This window comes from Phasianus colchicus, chromosome 4 (genome assembly GCF_987193195.1).
Source record: "Phasianus colchicus chromosome 4, bPhaCol1.hap1.1, whole genome shotgun sequence".
NCBI classification, from domain to species: domain Eukaryota; kingdom Metazoa; phylum Chordata; class Aves; order Galliformes; family Phasianidae; genus Phasianus; species Phasianus colchicus.
In genome coordinates this window covers 40,574,079-40,582,509 of record NC_143439.1, presented here as the reverse complement: position 1 = coordinate 40,582,509, position 8,431 = coordinate 40,574,079, and positions in this window count along the sequence as shown.

The window sequence follows — 8,431 nt, the reverse complement described above, 5'->3', positions numbered from 1 at the left end:
TTAAGTAAGTGGTTATGAACCAACTCAAATTTCCATAAATTAAAGTAGCAAAGCAATAATCGTTTACCTTCACAGATATTAATAGTGGGTTTACCAAGCAGCAAAATTCACCATTACATTATAAAAAATGATGTTTATTAATGGTGTCTCATCACCTTTCACAGCAGGATTTCTCATCTTATTTTGGCATAATGACTGAACCAGCATCAGATTTTAAGAACGAATATTGCCATTATTCACTACAGTAGCACACAGAAGCTTCACTAGAAAGAAATAAGGAATAAAATGCATATTTTTCAAACCTTCATTTTCTATGAAATGTTTGAATTAAGTTGCAAACTGTGGTCCTCTGAGAACTGAATTATGTCCTAAAGCAATGCTTCTGAAGAAGTGAACGATCCCTGGAAACTGGGCTGTGATTAACCTGTGAGTTTTCTTATACAGACTTCTGATTTTCTGCTACTGTAGCTGCCATCGGATTTTGTATTCTGGCACAGGGATTCTTTCTGTCACATGAGGAAATGATGAATCGTTGTCTGAGTAGCTCCAAGCACATACTTATTTCCTCTCCAGTAAGAACAACAGTCAATATCGTTTAGTCACAGAAAAGCATACAATACAACACATCTAAGAAATGCTTTATTTTTTATTACTGATTCTAGCTGTTAAACTGTAGCTCTTTCACATTTGTATTGCTACTCTGCCCCAATGAGGATGTATTGCCAAAGTAAGGATGGGCCTTTAGGCTCCCTAAAATACTACAGTATGATTTTGAAAAGGGGCATAGTATGTAAAGGACCTGTGAAGCAGCAATGGTCCTGACACCATGCTTTCATTGAAACAGGAATCTTATTTTAATGACAACAGCTCAGAAGTCATACCAGCAGAATTCTGTGAATACCAGGAACAGTACAAGACTTTAAGAGCTATTGAAAGTTTTGTCAGTTCATAAGAACTGGGGAATTTGCTGATCTCAATGCATTTAATGTTTCATGACGCATGTTTCGGTCTGGAGACAGAATTTTAAACTGGTAAAGCATCACAGCTTTGTATTTTCAAGATAAAAATAATGGGAAACTAATAATTAGATGAACATTTTTCTCAAAGTTCTACGAGCAACATTTTTCTTAAGCTTAAAAATATGAAGGGAAAAGTTTGAAATTAAAATGAAAATCTTTGCAGTGGCCTAAATTATTATTATTATTTTTTTAAGCTTGCAAAAATCTGCAAGATGTTTAATTACTCTCTGTGTTGATAACCCACAGCGAGTTACAGGAAAAAGAAAGAAAACACTTAAGATTTTTTTGAAGATTTCATATCTCTAAAGAGACATTACTTAGAAATATGTTTAAAGACTTTCATCATATTGGTAAAGTTTACTGTGTTCTTTAATGACAACACATTAGTAAAGCCCTGATCCTGTTACTGAAGTCTAAGAAGGATTCCATAGGCAAAGGGATAAATGAAAGCCTGTAAGCTACATAGAGTATCACAGAATCACAGAATCGTAGGAGATAGAAGGGACCTCCAGAGGTCATAGAGTCCAACTCCCTTGCCAAAGCAGGTTTCCCACACCAGATTGCACAAGTAGGTGTCCATGCAGGCCTTGAATATCTCCAGAGAAGGAGATTCCATAACCTCTCTGGGCAGAGTAGCCTGAAGTTATCTTGTAGCTTTCCGTAATACAAAGGTAAGTGTACTTCTGCTCTGGGATTATTTACTGTAGTACCCAGACATATTTTCTAAATATGATCAGAGTTACAGGACAAGTAAATCCGATACTATGAGTATCAAACAAAATAAATCTTGGTGACAATTAGAAAATTTTAATTTTTCTGAGCATTCTGGAATGGAAATCAGTAGCTAATATCTCACAGAATGTAATGGTTCAGAATCAGGCACATTGTTGCCAAACTTCTAAAAAAATCAGAGCAGCCAATTGTAGGGTATGACATGCAATCCAATTGCCCTGTGTGTAGCCACATGCTGTGGAGCTCAAAGCTGCTCAGTATTTCCTTGCCTGCATGGCAAACCAGTAGAGAAACATTATTTTGGGTCCTATAGCAAGCAATAAACAGAGATAAAAATGGAAAAAGGCTAAGAGGATTTACATACCTGCCAAAACCTACTTTCAAGGCTCTGCCTTCTGTGCAGAACTGGATAATTGCTAGGGCTGAATGAATAAAGTATACATTTTCTGTTAATACTGATCGGAGTTTTTAAATAAGCCCTCTCTGGCTGTTGTTGCACCTGCATGGCATTCACTGGCACCACTACATTCCTCACCAGAGGGATGAGATAAAAATGCAACTCCTTCTAGTCCTCTGTCCATTCAGATGAGATGGCATGGAAACCATAGTCTGTTTTTCACAGCAACTCATATCCAGTGTATGCTAAAAATTCACTGTTCACTAACCAGTGATATTTCATTGTCAAAATGTTGTTAGACTGCTGCCTTTTACAACTAAATATGAAGCAGTTTGTAAAATACTAGCTACTTCTAATTAGCAATCAAACATGTATTCTTAGATGGATGCTTTTTGTAAACAAATAAACAAATACTTGCAAAGACAAAAAAAAGACAAAAAAGAAGAATGGACTGCATGTCTTACCTTCATCCTTATTGTAAAAAAGATTTATTGCTAAGCCAGTTAGCAAGTGCATCTATTTGGGAGTGAGCATCTCTACAGTTTTAGATGGTCTTCTGCAGGTACAAGTCAGTACAGAGCTATGGAGTAGCAGAGACTGTCAGCAAGGGTACAGGAAGTGGTTTCTGAGCATCTGGGAGCCTACAGGCTGCACACTGCCAAAACATTGCTCCTTTGTCAGGACACATTAATCTCCATTCCCATTTGCCTGCACAGCCAGGCAGGTTGCTGCATGCTATACCAAGGGATGCAGGGAACAGAGCTGAAGCTCTGAATCTTGCACTCTCCTTGCTTACCCTGCACATAGGCTGCAGGGCCCTGGTGCAGTAGGGCTCTCTGCAGGTCTGACGGCTTCAAGAAGCATTGCTTCCTTGCACACCTGAAAGCCAAGGAGGAAGAAAAACTCCAATTCTTCCAAAGTGCTCTGCACTCCTCACTAAGGGCAAGACAGATCTCAGCATGGCAGGTGTTTCTTTTTTAGGTCAAATCTTTTCTAGTTTTTGTTTTGTTTTGTTTTCTGTTAGAAAGCTCTCCTGTGTGCTTATCTAGTGCATCATTTCAGAAGCACTGTGCTAGAAGAAAATACGCTCTTGACATGAAGCAAACTTTACAGTACCCTTTGATATGTCAAATTATATCAGTGAATATTAACAATATTCTCCAAAACATGGCATGTTTTTAATACTCAAAGATCCTGGCAGAAGTATGCCAAAGTTGCTATGAATAACCTGCTAAAAAATAAAATAATTAGAAGGAGACTTTTCCAAGTTTGCAGAGTTTCCTAGCAAATTATCTGTGTATGTGAGTCATTAGGTTACTGAAAGTAAAACCTAATTCAGAAAATCTGAATCAATAAGCCTTAGAAATGTCAAAGCAGGTTTTTTTCTTTCACAATAACAGAAACTACAGGTTAGGAAAAGTTTTATTTCATTTCTCCTCGCAGTGGGACCTGAATTGTTTGAGAAGGTGAGCTGGTACAGATATACTGAATTATCTGAACATTAAACCTAGGCAGATTGCCATGATTTGATGAGTTTTTGTTAGAGAGCCTAACCGTAAAAAATGATGTCATGCTATCCGCTGTTAAGTGCCAGGATTTGTATTAACATTGATTTACCCTTGATGCTGGAATAACTATTTAAAAATATGGAGTTCTTTGTTATGACTTTCTCAAGGGTTTATTGCTTGTTGCTCAGCTGGTTGTCATCAAATGATCTCTCATTTGATCCTTCTATTTACTATGAAATGATTGACAGGAAGGAAAGCAGAAGCATGGCACCCTTGTTCACCTATTTCCGCTTCAATAACAATAGTCAATATCCTCTGTCAAAATGCAGCAGTGACAGTGACAAGTCAATTGAGGTATTTTAAAATTTTTAGACAACACCTACTTAGTTTAAGATGAAAGAGAGTCTGTGTTACTCAGATTTCCTATGTTTTTGGTTTTTTTTTTTTTAACTAATGAATACATTTGTGCTAGGAAGATTAATGGATTATGTTTTGACACATAATGAAAAGAATTCTCATGGTACAGAAGTTGGAGCTCATCAAGCAACAGTAATATTTAATTAGTATCTACAATGTATAAAATGTAGAACTTGAATTTCCCTTGTAAAAAAGTCTCTAAAAACCCAGTGCCTAGCAAGCCCTCAGAAAAATGCATAAGGCTTAGCTAATTTTTCACTGCACTGAATTAGAAGACTGCTTCCATTGAGATGCTTTACAGACAGAGTTTGTTAACCTTAGACAAGCATCATTTGGAGAAAACTAGCAGGATTTCCTTCAGACCAGTCTCACTGTGACAGAACCTCCCATATGATATAGACAAATAATAATAAACTGCCTTTCAGTCTTTCTACACATACAAAGAGGATGTAAATCACTAAGAAATCCAAAGTGTAGTTCTTGAATGTATTCAACAGCAATATATATGGATAGCTAGCATGTGTAGCAGAGCTGTCACAGTAAGCAGGATCAAAATATAGCATCACGTTGCTACAGCTCAACTGAGAACATAGTGATTAAGATGATTTACTCCACTTGCTCCTTTGGTCTACATATTACATTAACCTATGTTTGTTTCAAATTTTTGCTCAAAAATTCAAGTTAAACTTGCATTTTTTCTTGTTTTCTGTATTACAGAGAACTCTTACTACCCTTTTGTGAACTCTGGGTTGTTGACTCCTTTCTTATTACTATTTTATTTGTTATTATACATCATGATTTATTTCATCAAGAAATGGGAGTTCGGAATTCTACAAGGTAGGCTGTTGTATCAATACTTCAGGTCTAAATAGAGGTAGGAAGTGATAGAATCTTGACACAAATTCAATTTTAGCTCTGAGGAGCTCCCAATGTTACTGTGTTTCTCTTTGCTTTCCCTTTGCCACAAGGGAAAGCAAAGAGCTCCAAGAGAAAAATTTTACCAAGCAACACAGAAAATCTTACCTGCACAACTTGCTGGCTTTCATCAACAGACAGCCAAGATCAATGTAGATGAATCAAGACTGAATCTAAGGATCTTTAGCCTTTCTGGGCTCTTTATCTCTCTCTCTCTCTATATATATATCTTTATATAATTCTCAATTAGAGATTTTGAAATTTTGCATGGATTTTGCTCTTTTCTTGACACGTATGTCTCTGAAATGTATTTGTAAGAAATGTATTTGTAAGAAAATGACTTGCTAAAGATAGAAGTCAAAAGTAGCATTTTCATCAACATAAGCACTGATATTGGTCCTTACTATGAGACCTCCAAGGTAACCAGAAGAGTTATATTTTTTAAACTAGGATGAAATAACACATTTTCCTATCTCTAGCCTTTCATTCTTGCTTTTGTGTGTTTTTAATAATTTTTCAAAAGGTTGCTAAGAAAGGAATCATACATACCCAAATTAACACTCACAGAATGGTGCTTTAGAAAATATTAATTTAAAGATTAGAAGACTGAGCTGCCATTCAGCAAGATCTAGAGAGACCGAAAAGGAAAGTTGGGTGGAGAGAAACTTGATGAGGTTGAGCAAAACAAGTGTAGAGTCCCACAGCTGGGGAGGAATAAGAACATGCAACAAACTGTACAGGTTAGGGGCTGACCAACCAGGAAGGAGCAGGCCACCTAGATACTGGCAGATAACAAGTTGATCATGGAGAGAAGGCTGAGGTACTGAATGAGTTCTTTGCCTCGGTCTTCACTATGAGGACAGGCTGAAAGAGCTGGGCTTGTTCAGCCTGGAGAAAAGAAGGCTGCGGGGTGACCTCATTGCAGCCTTTCAGTACCTAAAGGGAGCCTACAAACAGGAGGGGAATCAACTCTTTGAAAGGGTGAGTGACAGCAGGAAAAGGGGAAATGGTTTTAAGCTGAGGGAAGGGAGATTTAGGTTGGACGTCAGGGGGAAATTCTTTACAGAGAGAGTGGTGAGGTACTGGAACAGGCTGCCCAGAGAGGTTGTGGATGCCCCATCCCTGGAGGTGTTCAGGGCCAGATTGGATGGGGCCCTGGGCAGCCTGGTCTAGCATTAGGTGGGATGGTTGGTGGCCCTGCATGTGGCAGGGGGGTTGGAGATTCATGATCCTTGAGGTCCCTTCCAACCCTGGCAATTCTGTGATTCTGTGTGATTCTGTGATTAATACATCGTTCTTCCTTAAGATAGAATGACTAAGTATCAATCCTTTTCCTTCTAGACACAAGTTCCTTATTCGTATCTAACTGCACAAAAGTTAAGACTAATGCTTTCTATCACTTATCTGCAATGACTTCTTGCTATTAATGGTACAGATTAAGCTAAATAAACTTATTCCATATCTTCCTTCTTTAGACAGGAACAAGTGCTGAAACACTTTTCTCTGCTTTTCAGAGTCTTGTTTGAAAAGTTGTATAGTACAGAACCTCAGTTAACTAAATATGTTTTCTTTTAATACCTTACTAATATCTAGTACAATAACTTCTGATTAATACCTGAGATTCTGAAAAGTTTTATGGCTGATTTTGCAAGAGAGGAGTCAAATGTTTGTAATATAACGTTGACAGAGGGGAAGAAACTGCTTATGAAAGTTTCATCAGGGAGCTGCTGTGTTTGAATTGGCATGCATTAGTAGTTTAAGTTAGCCATGACAAAATAATCTGAGTACTCTTTAATGTAGGAAAAGGTCAAAATCCTTTTTATATTAGTAGCCTACATCAAAATTTAGGGAGAAAGATCAAGGGTTGGATAAAAATCTGAACAGCAGTTAGCTGAGGAATTAATAATACCCTCTCTCTTGATCTTATTGTGCTGTAAATAGTGTTCATCATATTGTGGCCTATCATTTGGCAGGATAAACAATGGTAGTCAACATTACTTGCAAAAGCTTTTTATTTATAGACATCTCTGACTATTAATATCTAAAACCATCATGCACTGTGTTATATTCTTACACATTATAAAGGTATATAATAAATAAATCCATGGCTGAGATAAAAGCCAGTGTAAGGTATTCACACAAGGGTTTAAAAAAAAATAATGACATTACTAAAATGAAATAAAAATATAATTAATGTCTCTACAAACATATATGGCAATGGTTGTATAAATGCAGAAAAGCTGTAATATGCCACAGAAGTCATAAGTTAAGTATAGAAATAGGAGACTGGTTACTGTGCAATGGGCAAAAGAAAGAACGCAAGAGTTGATTCATTTTAACAGCTGTGTTTTTTTAGTGCTGTAGAGCAAACTGTACTTACTGTAGACAACCCTGAAGGACCTTAGGTTTTCTGTGGTCTGTCATTTAATGTGTTTCTTCACCTATTATTTAATGGTGACGCTTGTTTTAATTTTAACATCAAGATTAAGTAATTTGATTCTCCCCAAACTTGGATTCAGACTGCATCAGTGGATGAATACAACAGCAACATCTGCACTGTTTAATCTCTGAATATTTACTGCTAATGAAATTGAACATTCCTAATTTAAGAATCAGACTTATCTGCTCACGTTCATATATGACTCTCAGAGTCAGGTATGTGTGGGCACCTCATAGGCAATGCCAAATGTAGCGAACCCAGCAGAAGGCAGCTTGCTACTTCTGATGTATTCCAGCTTCCCATCTATATGCTCTCAGACTGGGCCGGAATGTGATAATCACTGTTGACAAACTTGTTACAGTATTCCCAGCAGAAAGCCTGTTCCAAGTTGGATCTCCTTGTAGAAGTTCTAACTGCTCATAGACCTGTTCTAGGCCCCCTGACAGCAGGGAATTTGCACAAAGCCACTCTGTACCTAAGACGGTCTGGAAGATCTGAGCAACTTCCTCTTGATTAGCTTCAGTGCCTGGGAACATTCTTAAGAATGCTATATTTCCACCAACATGTAGCCCAGGGGGTTATTTTGTGAAACATCATGAGGACTGTGAAAGTTTCATACAGGCAATTAAGCAAAAGCATGAAACGTGAAAATTAGCCTAATATTTATTTAACTGTAAGTAAAAATTCTCATGGTGACACTGCATTAAGCTGATTAGTGTGATTTTCTGTCTTCTCCTACACACTAACTACTGTAGAAATGGTGCCCTCATCTTCAATACTCACTAGAGGAATAAGGGGAAGAATCATAAGCAACTTTCTGGGACCTTCCTCAATTTTGAACAGGATTTGAGTAACTCTCTCAAAAATTAAATAACCCTGCTTCACCCAGATGTCTAATGATTCCAAATTAGACTTTTCACACTGATATAATCATCAGACATAACATGATGTGGGCACCCTTTGGACAGGAAAGAGCTACCAGCAGCTCTGATACAGTAAAACC